Source organism: Miscanthus floridulus, chromosome 15 (genome assembly GCF_019320115.1).
Source record: "Miscanthus floridulus cultivar M001 chromosome 15, ASM1932011v1, whole genome shotgun sequence".
NCBI lineage: Eukaryota > Viridiplantae > Streptophyta > Magnoliopsida > Poales > Poaceae > Miscanthus > Miscanthus floridulus.
Window position 1 is genome coordinate 29622848 of NC_089594.1, and position 18431 is coordinate 29641278.

The 18431-nt window shown below is 41.8% G+C and overlaps 2 pseudogenes; both read left to right on the forward strand.

The window, feature by feature from the left end:
• Nucleotides 1-2806: 2806 nt before the first annotated feature.
• On the forward strand, nt 2807-10987 carry LOC136507284 (probable LRR receptor-like serine/threonine-protein kinase At3g47570; annotated as a pseudogene).
• A 944-nt stretch (nt 10988-11931) lies between these two features.
• Nucleotides 11932-17289, forward strand: LOC136508301 (CBS domain-containing protein CBSCBSPB3-like; annotated as a pseudogene).
• Nucleotides 17290-18431: the final 1142 nt, after the last annotated feature.

An 18431-nucleotide genomic window follows, 5' to 3' on the forward strand; every position in this document is an offset into this window, starting at 1 on the left:
AGCAAAAAAATAAATAATTCAAATTTAAATCTAGCCATAAATAATTCAAATTCGAATCTGACTGCCACAAATATACATATATACATCCACAAACGCAAGACCATTATTTAGAACATCATCACAAGTCATAATTCACAAAAGTCTATCAAATAAAGTCAGGGGAAAACTTAATTTGCAATGCTTCATTCCTAACAGGTCAACATGAAGCTACTAGTTGGATCCTAACAAGTCCTTGGTCAATACAAGGACATGAAGCTACTGCTTCCTAACAGGTCCTAACAGGCCCTTTGCACAACAAGCACATAGTATGCAATTCACTACAAACTCATTCCAGGTTCATGTTGTCTTTTTTTTTGCTGCCACTGAGCGAACTAGAAGCATCATGTCCAGTATCCTACAAGGAATGTAGTTAGTGAGTCCTGATGCAACTCAAGTTGGAAGGGCAATCTTTACTATGTTGGAGAAACCAAGATCAATTGAATTTCCAAATTTATATGGATGCAGATAGATTAAACAAGCCTAAGCATCAAGTTGGCGATGAAATGTATTAAAACAATCACAGAGTTGTACTCTTTTAAGTTCCCAGCTAGATGAACACCACCTGAAGATATCTAGCCCAAATGATTTATCTCATTATCTACAATATCTAGCTAAATCCATTAATCCTGACATAGGTAGCACTAATGTCAAACGAACATTAGCTTTTCCAGAACATGCATATCAAGTTGATTTTTAAATTTGAAGGTCCCTCGGATGGAAGCAGCACTGGAACAAACTAAAGCAGCCCAAAAGCAATATTTCCCATACAGCAACAACACAAGGCATACTTCATCTTACCATCAATAGTTTGCGCGGTGGCAGACAGTAATCTTTCTATGTCACTTTCTTTTTCATTAAGCATGTCACTTAGTATCTCTTTGTTTTTGTTAGCAGTGACCTGTAAAAAAATAAGTACCAACATGATGGATAATTTTGGACCTTTAGGTAGTGTGAAATATGTAGTTAGCAGCTCATTTAATTAGGAAAGTGCATGGATAAGTGCCACAAGTCCTTGCGGCAGAAAAAATGCATGTAGGACTAATGGCAATAGTATAATATGTATATCTAAATTACAGTATAATATGCTGTCTGTATCTTAGTTATTATGGCTTGTGCTTTCTCTACAGTGCCTTTTTATCCTGAAGAGAAAACTCGACTCTGAATTGTCCCTTACTGAAGAGTTGAAAGAACATAGACCTGAACTAGCATCAATTATCAAGCACTTTGACTAAAAGATACAAGGGAACCAACTATAATACTAGGAAGAACTACACATGTCTAGATTTTAGGACACCTATACATATAACATACTGAATTATACATACTACAAAATAAAACACATCTCACAATCTACTTATCTGATCCATAATACAGGAGCAAAAGTCAGCATTCCACTAATTCAAGATTCCTCACAAAATAGTGCAGAAGTAGAACTAAATCATCATATGCTAATTATATGTAACAACATGTAGCAGCAGTAAATCACGTAGCCCGGAAGATTGCTTCCCTGTATGAGCAAACCAGTTTCAGGCTGTTTAATGACACACAAACTCCTAATTTCACAACCACATCTGACGACGCTCCAAAACACGGAATTACACCAATACAACTAAATGAAAACGAGGCAGAAGCAGAGGGGGGAGAAAAACAGACCTGGTATCGCTCCTGGAGCATGTGGATGTTGTACTGTTTGTCGGGCCTGAGCTCCTACACGAGCTGCGGGTTCTGGAGGAAGGCGACGAGCGGGGCGGTGGCCTCCTCGAGCGACCTGAGCCTGGAGACGACCTCGGCGCGACGCTTGACCATGTCCTCGGGGACGTCGTCGGTGCCGTGGAGGGACTTGTGGATGTCCATGGCATAGTTGACCATGTTGGTGCCGCTGAGGAGGCGGATCTTGGCCTCCAGGAACTCGGGCTCCGAGTAGAGCTGCCGCTCCTGGAGGAACTCCAGCAGCGGGAACACCAGGTGCCGGTCCAGCTACGCCGCCATCAGCGCCGTGAGGTCGTGCTCCGCCATGGCTAGTGCTCCGAGCTCTCTCCTAGCTGTCTCCCGGAGGCGGCTAGGGTTAGGGTTCCTTTCGGGTTCGAGGGGGGGCGGCGGCGCGGGGAGGAAGGAAGCGAGGAGGGGAAGCGCGGAGAAGGGTTTGGGTTGGGTTTTGGTGGTTTTGTGGTTCGGCTGCCGATCGATGTCGTCCCACATTTAAACGGACGGCCAGATTAGGACTCTTCTTTTGGACCATTTTTTTGGTACAAATTGGAGCTGGCTTGGTGTTCCAGAAGTAGTTGGATTCAACTTATCTTTTTCTTTTACTGGTTAACAACTTAACATGCACGTGCGACACGCACGTGCGTATAAGATATTTGTATTTTTTTTATTTGCTATTTTCTAGCTTGTAAGTCGGAAAATAGATTACTTTTTAGAAATAGATAGTTGAAAGAGAGGTCAGAATACTTTTTGAAAACATGCATGCATCATAGATTATATTAAGCACTCTTTATTTGATCGTAATCAATCTTTATTAGACCCTATCAACACAAAAATAAATAAATGAGAAACTTTTAAGCAATTGAGGTTTAGTTGCAACATGCAAGTGGAAAAGATTATACTACTTTTTAGAAAGATGTAGTTGAAAGAGATGTCAGAATATATAATTTTTATAAACATGCATCGCATATTATATTAATCAATCTTTAGTAGATCGTAATCAATCTTTATTAGATCATATCAACACAAAAAAAATTGTATACATGCATTAATCAATCTTATGATGTGTCAGGTAGAGAGCTGAAGGTGTCCACGACGGCAGGTCGGTATACAAAATTTTATAATTATTTTTTTATAGATATATTTACATATACAATAACTAAAACAACTACAACAGTTTAAAATTGCAAAATTGAACCTTTAAAAATGGGGAAAATTTTAATTTAAAAAAATTAAAATCAAAACTACTAAAATAATTTTGAGACATCAAATAATCTCAAATGAAAATTTGATAAACATCAAAGTTGTAGAGTTCATGAAGATCTACAACTTTTATTTTGGTCATCTTGTCATTTGACAAAATTTGAACCTTTCAAATTTAAAATTTTAAAAAATGACAAGTTCGAACCAAAATTTGAGACCCAAAATGATTTCAACATAAAAAGTGATGAATGTCAAAGTTGTTCAACTCATTAATATCTACAACTTTTATTTTAGCCATCTTGTCATTTGACAAAATTTGAACCTTTCAAATTTGAAATTTTGAAAAACGATAAGTTCGAACCAAAATTTGAGACCCAAATTGATTTCGACATAAAAAGTGATGAATACCAAAGTTGTTCAACTCATGAATATCTACAACTTTTATTTTGGTCATTTCTTCATTTGATAAATTCTTAGCACACATTGTTCACTAATCTTACATATGTCTCATATAGTTTATAAAACCTTACGAGAGATGTATCACATTTGTGAACAATGTCATTACCACTTTGTCATATGAAGAAATAATCAATACAAAAGTTGTAGATCTTGATGAGTTATTCAACTTTGGTATTTATCACTTTTTCAGCTGAAATTATTTGGGGTACCAAAATCTTGTTTGAAGTTGTATTTTTTTTAAATTCAAAATTTAAATTGCTCAAACTTTTCATATGTATATATTGACAAAACCAACAAAATAAATTGATAGAGAATGATTTTAGAAAATTTTAGAAAAAAATCATCAGATTTGAAGTTAGTATAAGGAAGAAAAACTAGTTACAAAATTGACCCATAGATTAAAAAGAGAAATCATACTGTTCACTATGATCATGTAAGGATCATCTAGAACAGTGTGATTTCTCTTTTTAATCTATGGGTAAATTTTATAACTAGTTGTTCTCCCTCATACTAACTCCAAATGTGATAGTTTTTTTTCCTAAAATTTTCTAAAATCATGCTTCAGCATTTAAGTTTAATCAAACTTGGATGTGACAATATTTTACATATTTTAAAATTTAAAATTTATTCGTGCGCCATCAGTAGGGACGGCTGGTTTAGCCGCCCCTACAGTCGAACAGCAGGGGCGGCTGATGATTGAGCCGCCCCTACAGATCAGCCCCAACTATAGGGGCGGCTCAGGTTATCAGCCGCCTCTACCGTGACATCTGTAGGGTGGCTGGGCTGTTGGGGTCCGAGTACGCCCACTGCTCAGCCCTCACCTCGGTAACCTCTCTATCCTCTCCGTGCTCAACCTCACCAACACCAGCCTCGCCGGTGCAATCCCGGGCGAGATCGGAAGGCTGCGTCGCCTCAAGCTCCTTGATCTTGGCTACAATGCTCTGTCTGGTGGCATCCCGGCCACTGTAGGAAACCTCACGAGGCTCCGAATTCTCGATCTCGAGTTCAACCAGCTGTCCGGTCCAATTCCGACGGAGCTGCACGGGCTGCACAGCCTTGGCAGCATCAATCTCCGTCGGAATGGTCTCACTGGCCCAATTCCGGTTCATCTATTCTACAACACACATTTGCTAATTTATCTCAACATCGGCAACAACCGCCTTTCAGGGCCGATACCTGGTTGCATCGGTTCCTTACCAATGCTCCAATACCTGAACCTGCAAGTGAACAATCTTACGGGGCCGGTGCCGCCAGGCATCTACAACATTTCTACACTGAGTCTTGTTGCTCTAGGCGCGAACGGCTTGACCGGACCAACCCCGGGCAACCAAAGTTTCAACCCGCCACTTCTGCAGTGGTTCTCAGTCTCGTCTAATAGTTTCACTGGTAAAATTCCAACTGGGCTAGCAGCGTGTCGGTACCTTCAGGTTCTTGCAGTACCTGAAAATTTGTTCGAGGATGTCATACCACCATGGCTGGGCGATCTGACAGATCTCCAACTCATCTCTTTCGGCTCTAATCGCCTCGTTGCTGGTCCAATCCCTGCTGCACTTGGCAACCTCACCAAGCTAGGTTTCCTTGACCTGGCGCTGTGCAACCTGACAGGATCCATCCCACAGGAGCTAGGACAACTGAGCCAGCTCTACGAGCTGCATCTCTCCGACAACCGGCTGACAGGTCCTATCTCTGCTTCCGTCGGCAACATGCCTGGATTAGCATTCCTGCTTTTGGACGGGAACCGGTTGGCTGGATCAGTACCAGCAACCGTGGGTGACATGAACTCTTTGACGACCCTCATTCTCTCATTTAACCGCCTGCAGGGGGATCTAGAGTTCTTGTCTGCTCTTTCCAACTGCAGAAATCTGTTGGACCTTGAAATTCAGGGGAATTATTTCACCGGGAGCCTTCCAGGTTATGTGGGGAACCTATCAACCAAGTTGCAATACTTCATTGCATGTGACAACAAGTTGACTGGTGAGTTTCCAGCTGCCATTTCGAATTTAACTTCTTTGCTTGATCTAGATCTTTCGGTCAATCGATTCCATAGTTCCATTCCAGAGCCAATCATGACAATGAATAGTCTCCAATTGCTCCAACTAAGTGGGAATAGATTCTCTGGTTCCATCCCCTCAAATATCGGAATGCTAGCTAACGTAGTGATGTTATACCTTCAAAGCAACGAATTCTCTGGCTCCATGCCCAAGGACATTGGTAACCTCACCAAGTTAAGAGTACCTAGTCTCATCTGATAACCAGTTAACATCGACTGTACCGCTGAGCTTATTCCATCTTGATAGCCTACTCCAGCTAGATCTATCTCAAAACTTGTTGAGTGGTACATTACCGGTTGATATAGGGTATTTGAAGCAGATTGATTCCATTGATCTCTCAATCAATCGCCTTGGGGGAAGTCTCCCAGATTCAATAGGGAAAATTCAGATGATAACGTACTTGAACCTATCAGTCAATTCATTCAATGGCACGATTCCCAACTCATTGAACAAACTAACTAGCTTACATACTCTGGACCTGTCCCATAACAATATTTCTGGCACCATCCCGGAGTACTTGGCCAATTTTTCCATCCTCTCTAGCTTAAATTTGTCCTACAATAAGCTGCAAGGTCATATACCAGAAAGAGGTGTATTCTCAAACATCACACTAGAGTCCTTGGTGGGGAACTCCGGACTATGTGGCGGCGCTTCCCGCTTAGGGTTTCCACCATGCCGAACCAAATCTCCCAGACGCAACCGTCACTTGCTAAAATATTTGCTTCCAACTGCAATTGTCATAGTTGTTGGAGCTCTCGCTTCCTGCCTTTGTGTAATGGTGACCAAGAAAGCCAGGAAGCATCGTTAAGGGAGCTCTGCTGGTATGGCTGACGTCATGATCAATAACCATCCGTTAGTCTCCTACCATGAGCTGGTTCGTGCCACTGAAAATTTCAGTGATGGCAACATGTTGGGCTCTGGAAGCTTTGGGAAAGTTTATAAAGGCCAGCTGAGTGATGGTTTGGTGGTTGCCGTAAAAGTTATACACATGCATTTGGATCAAGCCATTACAAGCTTCGATGCCGAGTGCCGTGTGCTTCGGATGGCTCGGCATCGCAACCTGATAAAAATACTCAACACTTGTTCTAACTTAGACTTCAGGGCCCTGGTGCTTCAGTACATGCCCAATGGGAGCTTAGAGGCGCTCCTGCACTCTGAAGGATGAATGCATTTGGGGTTTCTCCAGAGGCTGAACATCATGCTTGATGTGTCGATGGCAATGGAGTATCTACACCATGAGCACTGTGAGCTAGTTCTACACTGCGATTTGAAGCCTAGCAACGTGCTATTTGATGAGCACATGACTGCACATGTGGCGGATTTTGGGATTGCGAGGTTGCTGCTTGGTGGTGATAGCTCCATGATCTCTGCAAGCATGCCTGGAACAGTTAGGTACATGGCACCAGGTACTTGTTGCTGTTGTTGTACTCTACTAATTAAATCATTTTTGTTAATTAATCGTGCTAGAACTTTTATATATACCTGTGATTTCTTGATTTGCAGAGTACGGTTCTCTTGGAAAGGCATCACGGATGAGCGACGTGTTCAGCTACGGGATCATGCTCCTTGAAGTGTTCACAGGGAAGAGGCCCACCGACGGTATGTTTGTGGGAGGATTGAGCATCAGGCAGTGGGTCCATCAAGCATTTCCCAGACATCTTGTTGACGTGGTGGATGATGGCCTACTGCATGGTCATGATGGCTCTTGTTGTTCCAGTAATCTGGATGGCTTTCTTGTGGCAGTGTTTCAGTTGAGCTTGCTCTGCTCGTCTGAGTCGCCTGAGCACAGGACGGCAATGAGCAATGTGGTGGTGACACTGAAGAAGATCAGAATGGATTATATCAAATCGACACAAGATGCACATGATTCTAATGAATGATCGCCTCACTTGTATACGTGCACGTAAGAATAATATGGACACAGTGGTAGACCCAGAAAAGCAACAAATAAGGTGATGCTAGACTGGAGAAAAGGTGCTGGAATTGATTAGAAATGAATGAAGTTTGAATTTTTAGTTATATCTTTTTCTCTTATATATAGATGCATGGATTCCAAAGTCAAGACCGGTGCTGTAGCCCGGATCTACATGTGTGTGAATGGATGGATGCACCTGAATATGGACAAGCACAAACAAGAGGGTACGAAGGCTGGAAATGCCTTTTATATGAACTGGTACTCCAAAGAGTTGCTGATGTGACTATGTGCTTGCACGCTGTTATGAACTTCGTAGGTGGCACCTTTTTGTATCGCCAATTTTTTGCTATAGTCGGTCGTTTGTGAGACACAGCTACATGGCATGCCATATTACTGGTTCACTGTAAAAAAAAGAGAGAGAGAGAGGCATAGGAAAGTTGTGATACAATCTGATAAGGGTCTTTGTCTCCTCCCATGTATCTTCTATTATCTTGCACTACTAACGGACAATCCATGACGGCTCATCACTACCGGATACGATGAAGCCAACAGTGATCCCGCTTCACGTCGGGTCATAGAGCTAGAATTCAGCAAATGATTGCGGATCCTAGAGACCTAATAGTGAAGACACCTGTTACTGTCCAGTGGAGCTATAACCTGGCAGTGATATGTCAATACTAGATCATGACGACCCGGCAGCGATATAATGACATATTACTGTCGGGTTTTGGATTGACCTGACAGTGTTAGGGATCCACCTAACTACCTATCAGGCTATTACTTATTCTCCATGCTCGTTCAGCTACCATCGTTGTTTCAACATCCATTCAAACACATATAGATCCCCCACCCCACGAACAGTTAAGGTCCCATGCTTGCAGTTTCACATGAATCCATTAACAATAATAGCTCATTGCTGCAGTATTGGTAGTCTCAATATGTGCTCTATGTTGGAGAGGAACTCTCTTTCTGGTGAAAGCCTTCCACAAATATCTTCTCTTTGTAGTCAAGATCGTGTACGAGAGATACTAGAAGAATGTTCATGAAGATAGAGGAATGCCGAAGCCAAGGTGCGCTAGGAGCAATGCTAGCGTGATCCGATTAGTTGTTGGGCAGCGTGACATCTGAGCCATGGACACTAGGTCATCACGACTCGTAGCCCTAATGACTCGTCTGTCGCTCCAACATGCTCTTGCGCACCCCTGAGACCTCACCCGGGTGCTCGAAAAATGTTCGTGGGGTCGCTATGTTATAATGTATTTGTAGACTTCGATGCTAACACTGGCCTAGTGGGGAAATACTGTTGTACCTCTTTCTTGTAGGATCTTTGTTATTATATATGTAATCTGAAGGTCTTTCTTATCATATAAAACTTTTGTTTTATCTACCCTATAAGTTTCTTCACATGCAATAGACGACATATGTGATATCCGTGAGTTTTAGAAACTTTTGCAATAATACACTATGTTTTTATAGTTCAAATTAACTTCTGTGTGTGTGCCTATCAAAAGAAATTCAAAATTAAACTGCATGTACCCCAATAAAATTTAAAAAATTACATAATAGTTATATTTAAGACCATATGGTCTATTCAATCATTTGTTATGGATTCCTTAAAAAATCATTTGTTATGGAGATAGATGAAAAAAAATCAATTGTTGTACAAGGATAATTTAACCTTTTTGTGTCCAGATTACCACCAACTAATTTTAATAACACCAAAAAGAAGCCAAAAAATTAAAAATTTGAATGGAAGCCTATTTTAGGTGTATATGCTTGCTATAATTTTTTTAAATGACTTTAATAAATAGGGATTTATGTAACAAAACCTTAAATTTTTCATGAGAAACAAAGATTAAAATAAATTTTCTGTTGGGTCAAGGACAACCCGACAACCATCCAAAACTACAGAGCAGTCCAACAACCAACTGGGGCAGTTCTTGCGAAGCGTCGCTCCCAGCACGCTTTGGTTTCGACATGGCCTTATCTTCACAAGCATTCTTCTGGCCCCTTCGACGCAGTCGCTCCTATGCTAGAGATGGAAGGATTCTTCGCATGTCTTCTAAGGAGGAAGCTTATAACAATGGCCATTGTACTCTCTACCTTATACTTCACCGCAATGCCCTATTTATTACATGGTTATGGTGGACGGTAGTTGGATCAGACGTTTTACGATTCATGCATGCACTCTGGGTAGGTGCATCCAAAGATCTGGACAGATGCAAGGTCACTGCCGGTTCACAACCCGACAATAATGCTCTATTATCACTGCCATGTCAAAATCAAACCGAAGGTAATAATCTTGGATCACTGCCGGGCTTAGTTGTCATCCGTCGGTGAAGTGCCTCTCTATATTACAAAAAAAATCATCTCCCCGCCTCTAGCATTATCTCCTAGCCACCAACACTTCATCTCACTCCATTATTTGTCACTATTGAGCACTACCAACTTCTCCATCCCTATCAGCCATTGGCACCACCGTCTTCATTCCCATCGCCTTGAGGAGCCCTGCCCCCTTCCCGCCAGCCACGAGCACCGCCGTCTTCATCCCCGTCACCTCAAGGAGCGCCATGCCACCCCGAGGAACGCCGCCCCCGTCCTCTGTCCCCATCGCCGTCTTACCTCTCCTTCGCCCCATAGTGAGCCGCGCCAACCTATGTAATCATATGAACGAAACTTTGTTATAGCTTGTGTAAGGAACTCATCAATTAATTTTGATTTAAGACAACTTTATGAATTGATATATTCAGAGCGAAGAGAGTATTAGCACAAAATTGTAACACTCTGTGGATACTAAATAAGATCAAGCATGAGGTTGTCACATAAGACTTTGTGGAGTGAGCTTATTATCAAAGTCACTTAAACTCCTATATAGTCTGGGTTAATAATTATAACAAAAAAGAGAGCATGTACTAAAAAAACACAAAGAAAGAAGAGCCTTATCTTAGAGAAGATCTTAAACTTGTTTCATATTTTTTTCGAGCTAAAACAATTTTTCTAAAGAACATTTAAATTTATGATTTTTAATTGGATGGTTTTTTAAAACAATGGATTTTATTTGGAGAAAAAATGTATTTACCGATTTTCTTTATTAAATGTATTGGACCCTGAATTGTTGACGTAGACCGATTGACCTCTCTCGCGGTTGAAAGTTGGAGGAGATTTTTTTTTAAAAAAAAAAGAATCTGTTTTATCGATTTTGCGAGTGAAATCGACATTCGAGCAAAGTTGAAGACGGGTTTAAATAAAGGAGCAAACAGCAACGCAGTAGATTATCCGCCTCCGCCGCCAGGTGGCTGACCTGATGTCTCTCCATCCGAACTCAAGCTCGACCCATCATCGTGCGACGGCGAGTGGATCGCCCCGTGCTCCTCCTGCTCCCTTGTCGTGTCGTCGCTTGGCCGTGAAGGTTTTTTTGTCCCATCCTCTCCTGCCTGTCGCTTGCTGACTGACACAGCAAGCAAAAGCAATAGCACCGTCACGTGAGTGGACGCGCGAGCCTGGGCGGCGGGGCCCACGCGGCGTTGTGGGACGGACGGTGGGAAGGGGGCACGGCCGTTGCTTCCGTGCGGGGCACGTGGTTCACGAGGCTTTTGGGAATCAATGGCGCGTTTAATGGCTGTTTGCCTGCGCAATTATTTTTTTTTTGTTAGTAGTGGTTGGTTGGCAAATGTTTCGATTAGGCCCTGTATCTGTCGCGCTATCGCTGTTTGACCGAGATACCTGGATTCGCCCTTTCCATTCACAACTCTCAAACACAAAGGATGGCGTCTGTGCTATAAAGTATTTAAACCAAAACTAACTTCTTACCTTGGCCCATTTGGTACTTAAAACGTATGCTAGAGCCCTAGACTATTTTGAGACCACAAATCTACAAATGACTTGGGTTGGTGTTAGTGTTAGTAACAACCATTTTATTAGAACATTCTTTCTAGTGAACAACACTATTATTTATTATTGGCTTTATAAAAAATAGGGTTTTCCTCCGTAAAAAAACACTATTACTTACTCGTATTGTGCTAGCAGAGAGATTTCCAACTTAGAAAACTACTACAAAACCACATCGCCCTTGTAGATAAAGTTCTCTATCTTGGCACCTTATAAACTTTGAAGATTTCAAAACACCATTTTCAAAGACAAGAATTCACCATATCTTGGAATATACTAGTATAATTTAAAGTGTGTCACTGCCTTATCTTTCTTCCTCCTCCATTTTGCCTCGCTAAGTACAAATTTGTGCTATCCCTCAGAACACTTTATGAAAAAAAAAACATATCTAATTATGGTTAACATAACATGACGTTAAAATATTATGTTCAAGCATTGCAGAGTGTGTTTGGATGGTGGCTTGAGCCAGGCAACTGCGGCCAGGTAGCAATCTAGACCCCAGGCAGACAACAAAATCGATGGCCTGGATGTGCTGCCTGGACCAGGCAGCTTTGCCAGGGTCTCCAGCAAACAGGCCCAATGTTTCTTCTCAATCTTATCTCATGAAAACCGAGTTTCAATTAAATTAGACGAAAATAGTGAAAACAAGACAAAGCACGGAGACACCAAAACCATTGGTAAGGCTGAAACGCAAAACTCCCACACGCTATCGAAGGAGCACCAGAGACCGCCAGTTGAAACGGAGCAGAATCACCACCGCACCTTCTGCTCCTGCCTCGCCGGCCGCCGCCGCGTCCCTACTCCCTAGCCCCCAGGAGCTCCGCCGCAAATTTCGCCATGAGCTCAGCCGCTTCCGCGGCGCCGCCTGGCCGCCGCACTAGGAGCCGCCCGCCATCAGCTTCTTCTCGCAAGTCTGACGACCCCTCGGCCGCCGCCGCCGCCGCCGCCAACGGGAATGGGAACGGGAAGGCCGCATCCAAGCCCGCCTCCCCCCACCAGCTCACGTAAGCGCGCGGCAAGCTTTGGGCAATCTTCTCCTTCCATTTCGTCACCTCGGTTCGAGCCGGGACCGCCAAAGGTTGGATTCTTTTAAATTGGTTTGGGCTTGCTTGCCCAGGGGGGAGAGGACAGTGAACAAGTTGCGGCTGTCTAAGGCACTGACGATACCGGAGGGGGCGACGGTGTCGGATGCGTGCCGGCGGATGGCTGCGAGGCGGGTCGACGCCGTGCTGCTCACCGACCCCCATGGCCTCCTCTCCGGCATAGTCACCGACAAGGTGACTTCCTCTTTTTCGTAATTTTCTGGTTCAGTTTGATGGTTACATGTGTTCCAGTGTGCTTTTATAGCGATCGAGAGCTGAGGAAATGGGTGGGATTTTTTGAATTTGATGTAACAGGAGTCCAAGATGCTACATAGTACATATCTTCCTGGGGAAAATCTGTGTTTGGATTACATTCTTGGTTTGGAGCTTAGCAATTGCCAGTTTCATTCAAAGCAAAAATTCCATTTTATTTGGAGATTTTGATCAGCCTTTTCTTTTACCAAACTTGGACGACTCATTGGAATTTTCTTTTACCAATGCATATTTTTCCCTTTGCGTAAATGGAAGAGGGACAGAAGGGTGCTGTTGTACTTGTTTAGTAGTTGGTTTATGCCTAAAACTATCGAAGCAGTCCAGGTTATATGATGATGGTTTGCACTGCACTTTTGTTAGGCATCTAAAAGACTAGAACATTATCTTTATGTTCTATAATTTCTACTCAGTAATTTGAAGTAAATAACCTTGTAAGTTGTAATTTGCTTTTTAACCAAGCAGACGATGGCCTATTTTTGCTGCTTTCAATATGACTTGTTCATTTTTGTTTGTATTTCAAATTGGGGTGCAGGATATAGCTACAAGGGTGATTGCTGAGGGGCTTAGGGTGGAGCAAACCATCATTTCCAAGATCATGACACGGAATCCTATTTATGTGATGTCTGACACGCCTGCCATTGAGGCTTTGCAGAAGATGGTTCAAGGTATGTCTAGTGATTCTGGCTTTTCCTTTGATAGAGTTTATTAAGTAAATGTTTGTACGGACAATATGGGAACAAAGTAGGGAAAGCCAGCTTGTGATTTTCACTAAACTGTGCCATGGGCTGTTCTCTGATATATGTACTGTACTGCACTAACCATCCGTGTAGATTTTTCGTAACAGTATAGGCTACTTCCTGAAGTTCTTGTGTAACTCATATATTTTGCTGTAACACTATGCTTTTTTTCCTGTCTTAAACGTAATCTTGTGTTGGAAAAGAAAAAAAAATTGTATTGTATCATGTGATGTATACAATTTAATAAGTCATTGTCAATCCAGCTGAACTTGCTAGTTTTGTAAGTGCAATGACAATACTCCCTCCAGGTTGGTAAAAGAAGTTGTTTTGGACAAGGTTTGGGTCAAACATTGGGAATATAAATCTTGAATAACTTTTAAGTTGTTGAGTTTGAAAATGTGAAAACCACATGAATAGATTTGCCTTGAAAAATACTTTCACAAACATATACATATACCACTTTTCAATAAATACTTTAATAAAAACAAGAAGTCAAAGTTATGCTTTGGAGACCGTGTCGCTGTCCAAAACGACTTCTTTTACCAACCTGGAGGGAGTACAATTTTGGGGAGCTGTATTGTATCACAGTCCTCAATATCTCAGTAGCAAATGAATATTTCTTCATTGGTATGGTTAAATTTCTAGGATTTGTTTGTCACGTTGCTGAGTTTCTGTCATGATTTCATTGATAATATATGTGTATATACTGTGTAACCTGGTTGTTTTCATGTCCTTGCACAGAAACCCTTAGTCAACACTTAGTTTGATATGTGCTTCCTTCTTCACTAACATCAGCTTTTCCAATTTGTTCTCTCATATTTTAGGGAAATTTAGACACTTCCTGTTGTAGAGAATGGTGAGGTTATTGCTATGCTGGACATTGCAAAATGCCTTTATGACGCAATATCAAGACTGGAAAAGGCTGCAGAACAAGGAAGTGCAATAGCAGCTGCTGTTGAAGGGGTCGAACGTCAATTAGGAGGCAACTTTTCAGGTTTCTGCATTACATATAATATCTCAAAATTCTCAATTCAAAAACCATTTGGGTCATATGAGTAAATTGATTTAATCTATAAGGTATATTTTATGAAATAATAATCATGCTAACGCCTTATCATTCTAATCCAAGTGAACTTCATATCATACCAATTCGCTATGTATATCATATTCTGCTCTACCATTAAATGTTTATATTTGTGAGATTAGACACAAGATAGTAGATTGATTATCAGGGATATGAGGTTACACATATATAGGCAAGGATGACCTAGGTTTATAGAAACAGAACCAGCAGGGATCCTTGCCTAATAGATATCAATCAATCTATAGGCACTAGGCCCAATAGGATGTACAGGCCCATTAGGGCTGTGGCACCCTCTGTCTAACAAAGTAACAATATTATATATCTTGATTGTTGTAATTACATTTTAAAAACCATTTTTTACGTTGTATCATGTTACAAATCATTTAAAGTTAGTAATTTTCTGTGGTTACAGTTCCTTCTGCTCTCATTGAAACTCTAAGGGAGAGGATGTTCAAACCTTCTTTGTCAACCATCGTTACAGAGAATACAAAGTATATCATTGATTTTCTCTAACTATTTTCTTTCAATAATTAGCAATAGAAAGGACATTGAGCTTACTATGCTATCTTGCAGAGTAGCAATTGTTTCGCCTACAGATCCTGTGTGTGTAGCAGCACAAAAAATGCGAGAGTTTCGGGTTAATTCAGTGGTTGTCGCTACAGGAAACACATTGCAGGGGATCTTTACGTAAGCATTCTATATTAGTAAAACAATATTGTCCATGATTCCCTTGCTAACTGTTGATGTTGTATGATTATGTTACGCAGCTCAAAAGATATACTTATGCGTGTTGTGTCACAAAATATTTCCCCTGAGTTGACTCTAGTAGAAAAGGTATTCCAATATTCCATTATATTTACAATTTTCTTTTTCTCATTGTCTAAGTTGTCCAGTAGCTTTTACACTACCTGTGCTCATTACTTCATTATAACATTTTCAGGTGATGACTGCCAACCCAGATTGTGCCACGTTAGAAACAACAATTCTCGATGCATTACATATAATGCATGATGGCAAATTCTTGCATATTCCTGTTATTGACAAAGGTGCCACCTGATTTCTGTCTCAATCTTTGAATATCATACTGCTACTTTATATGCTACATGTTTAAAGTCTTCATTATTGTGAACAGATGGACAGATTGCTGCTTGCCTGGATGTCCTGCAACTTACCCATGCAACTATTCAATTGGTAATCCCTAACTCCATACTCCTTCAGCTCTCTTCTGGTTCATATCTGAATTTGTCTATCTAATTCTCTACTTGTAGGTTGAAGGAGGGAATGGAACTGTGAATGATGTCGCAAACTCGGTAATGCAGAGGTTCTGGGACTCTGCTCTTGCATTGGAGCCTCCAGATGAGGAATTCGATAGCCGTAGGTTTGTTGATGGGTCTTTTGAGGATTATTTTTCTTCTTCTGTTTTCATGAGGCTATAATACAACTCTCCTTGTATTGTTCAGCGAGGTATCCTTACTCCTGCAGTCAGAGGCTGGAGATGGAAAGAGTAGTGTTTATCCCCCTGTGATTGGCAATTCATTTTCCTTTAAGCTTCAAGATCGAAAAGGCCGTGTGCACAGATTCACTTGTGGTATTTACTTGTTCCATAGTTCACCTGCAGATGTAAGATATGGTTGCATCATCAAATATAACTGAATGTTAATTTTTCAATTCACTACTGCAGGCTCAGAGAGATTGGACGAGCTTGTGTCTTCTGTAAGACAAAGATTAAGTATTGCTGATGAAAAAGAAGCAGTGCAACTCTTGGTAAGATCGACTAATCAAGTACTTCAGCATCAGAATGGTCCTATGGTTTAGTAGGCATATAAGCATGTAACTTCCAAAGATTACGAAGGTCCAATAGGATAGAGATTAGGTGCCCAATGCCCCAATATCTGATAGCAAAAGCCAAAGTTTCCCTTACTCTGTTGATGAAAAAATAACTGTGTTCATTATACTTCAAGAGTGTGAACTCATCCATGTGACCATGTCTTTGCATCACCATGGGTGATGGTATAAATGGTTTCATTCATCATTCCACCAACTAAAAGATGGTTTGTATTTGCCTGCACTAGCCAACTTGATCTTGTTCTATGTGGTATGAAGATGATGAAGGTGACCGAGTGCTGCTGACAACAGACGCCGATCTTGCTGGTGCAGTGCTGCATTCAAAATCATCTGGGTTGAAGGTAGCTCTTTTTCTCGCCTTCTGTGATTATCTATTCCAAGTGCAGGTTGCAGGGCTACAAATTACTTGCTCAATCCACCTGACTATAACAAATGTTCACCTTCAGGTGTTGAAGTTGCACATCGAAGATCCCAGTTTGAATACCGAAGTGACAAAACCGTCACAGGAGCTGGCACCACCTCCCCGCAGTAGTGGGATATCGCTGGTTCGTGTTGGGTTAATGGCCGGCGTAGTGGCTCTCAGTGGCGCAGCAGTGATGGTTTACTTGAAACGATCTCAGCTGTGATCTCCAAAACCGGAGGATGGCTTTCTTTTCTTTTTTGAGGAGCGGGATTGGTGGCATCTGAAACAAGCATTGCCATCAGCTAATGCATTCTGAAGCTTTGCCTTCACTCGGTGCCATTTACAAGCTAAGAACTGAAGGAAAGTACAGAAGTGAAGTTCACATCCGTGATCTGCTGATGAACACGGGACAACACCGTTGTTTTCGGAGTAGGTAAATTTCTGGGCAGAACGTCCTGCCTATGTTTGTTCAGTCTACACGAACGTGGACAATTTCACGAAATCACGACTAAGGTGTAATGTGTAAACACATCACATATATGTTCCCTGTTCGTACTTGTGTACTTGTTTGTAGATAAACAGATTAAGTAAACTCATTTCAGGTGACACTATTGTTTCAGAGGGTGATAGTAATACTGATTCGTCTATCAGGCGTTCATGTCAACTTTGGTAAAACTGCATTCTGTAACTCCATGTGACAACTACCAGTAGATAATAACTTGAGCACACAGCATTACCCAAACCGGCAAAACCCCCACCTACATCAGCTGAGCTGCAGGCTCCTGAAAAGCCTGTTTAACTACAAGGCATAGTTTACATGAAGCGATCTAGATCGACATTGGGGGAGAGAGATGACTTGTGTGCTGAGCATTGGGAGAGATGGATGACTTGTGTGCCAAGGGCAGTAATGACTTTTTCACGTGGAAGAGATTCCAAAAAATGTTAACAAAGGAGCTAAATAGGAATATAGCAACAAATCAATGTAGACATGTTTAGGCTGGCAATTTTATGAAATCAATCTTTTAGATGACAATTTTGCGAAGCCCATTATTTACGATGGCAAATAGCCAATTTTCTCGTGTTCGGCAACATCGCCAACACATTGGTTATCTGAAGAAATTTGTCCTCCACTCATTGAACGCCAACAAAGAAAAGGAGATGGAAGGACACATGTCAACTGCTCTAGAGAGGAGCAGATCTGATACCAGTTGACTGAATTTCATACACAGGTCTGTTGGCCCACTGGATCACTGGATCACCGGTTCAGGCGAGTGAACCACTCCGCCGGTCTTATCGAGCACCCGCTAGTGTTGCCGAGCACCCACTAGCCGTGCCGACCACGAATAGGGTGTTGTCCGTTCCCACACGCTATAGCTAGAGCTAGAAGAAGAAGGGAGAAAAGAGCAAGCACGCACAATACAAGACACTATAAGCCATGTCTGTGAGATGGTAAATCTGAATTCTCTTCACTGAGTTACAGTGGTAGTCTATTTATACAACTCTATCTATCTAATCTTAGTACAGCCCATATACTGTAACAGTAACTAGATAACATACAGGGCTGACTCTGCGCCGGCCACTACATGGCTACAGTGCTGCAGGTGAGCCGTGCAGCGCCTGCACCTGCAGCGGCTATAGTATCACAGCAGGGGGCCTTTTCGGCGCCGCCTTCCCTTGCTGTGTTCACACAAGGTAACAGTAGATTAGCTAACAAGGTCATGCTGCGCATCGATAGGTCATCACTTTTG